At 43.1% G+C, this 1,292-nt stretch overlaps 1 non-coding gene across 1 annotated transcript; it reads left to right on the forward strand.

Moving 5' to 3' along the window:
• Positions 1–961: 961 nt before the first annotated feature.
• Positions 962–1,068, forward strand: LOC127089399 (small nucleolar RNA R71). The gene has a single exon (XR_007790999.1). It is a non-coding gene; the product is annotated as a small nucleolar RNA R71 (small nucleolar RNA).
• Positions 1,069–1,292: the final 224 nt, after the last annotated feature.

Genomic DNA, 1,292 nt, shown 5'->3' on the forward strand with positions numbered 1-1,292 from the left:
GTTTTCTACGGCTTCTTTATTACACTCTTCCTTTTCCTTAGGTCTACCTTCTTCCTCAGTTGACTTTTTAGAGTTTTGGTTCTCAACCCTTGGGTCAGACGGTCCTTCTACCTCTGTTCCACTTCTTAATATAATTGCATGAGCGTGGCCTTTCGGATTAGGTTGGGGCTGTCCAGGAAAGGTACCAGTTGGGGCAGCAGTAGGCGCTTGTTGTTGAGCTACTTGCGAGATTTGTGTTTCCAGCATTTTGTTATGGGTAGCCAGGGCATCCACTTTACTTGCTAGTTGTTTAATCTGTTCGCTAGTGTGTACATTCTGGTTTAAGAACTCTTTATTGGTTTGCTGTTGAGAAGCTATGAAGTTCTCCATCATGATTTCCAAATTGGATTTCCTAGGAACGTTGTTGTTAGGTGTAGATGGGGTCGGCTTTTGATATCCAGGAGGTATAGCTGGGGCTTGACTGAGAGCTTGACCTGGTGCGTATAGAGCGTTGTTACTTTTATATGAAAAGTTAGGATGGTTCTTCCAGTTTGAGTTATAGGTATGCGAGTAGGGATTTCCTTGAGCATAGTTCACCTGCTCTGTTTGAATTCCTGTTAGGAGTTGACAATCTGTAGGCGTGTGACCTTGAATTCCACAGACTTCGCAATTTTGAGTTACGGCAACCACAGTGGCTGGAGGTGATACATTTAAACTTTCAATTTTCTGGGCAAGAGCATCCACTTTTGCATTAACATGATCACGGCTACTTATCTCGTACATGCCCCCTTTTGTTTTAGGTTTCTCTACCATTGTTCGGTCGCTTCCCCATTGATAATGATTTTGGGCCATGCTCTCGATAAGTTGATAAGCGTCGGTGTAAGGTTTATCCATAAGCGCACCACCGGCGGCGGCGTCTTTTGTTAACCTTGTGTTGTACAAGAGACCATTATAGAAGGTGTGAATTACTAACCAGTCCTCTAAACCATGGTGTGGGCAAAGTCTCATCATGTCTTTGTATCTTTCCCATGCTTCGAAAAGAGACTCGTTGTCTTTTTGCTTAAATCCATTTATCTGGGCTCTCAACATAGTTGTTTTGCTTGGGGGAAAATATCGGGCAAGAAAGACTTTCTTCAACTCATTCCCTGTGGTGACTGAGTTGGAAGGAAGAGACTGAAGCCATCTTCTAGCTTTATCTCTTAACGAGAAAGTAAAGAGACGAAGTCAAATTGCCTCTGAAGTGACACCATTAGCTTTAACAGTGTCAGCGTATTGGACAAATACGGATAAATGAAGGTTTGGATCCTCGGTAG

Source organism: Lathyrus oleraceus, chromosome 5, assembly GCF_024323335.1.
Source record: "Lathyrus oleraceus cultivar Zhongwan6 chromosome 5, CAAS_Psat_ZW6_1.0, whole genome shotgun sequence".
Taxonomy (NCBI): domain Eukaryota; kingdom Viridiplantae; phylum Streptophyta; class Magnoliopsida; order Fabales; family Fabaceae; genus Lathyrus; species Lathyrus oleraceus.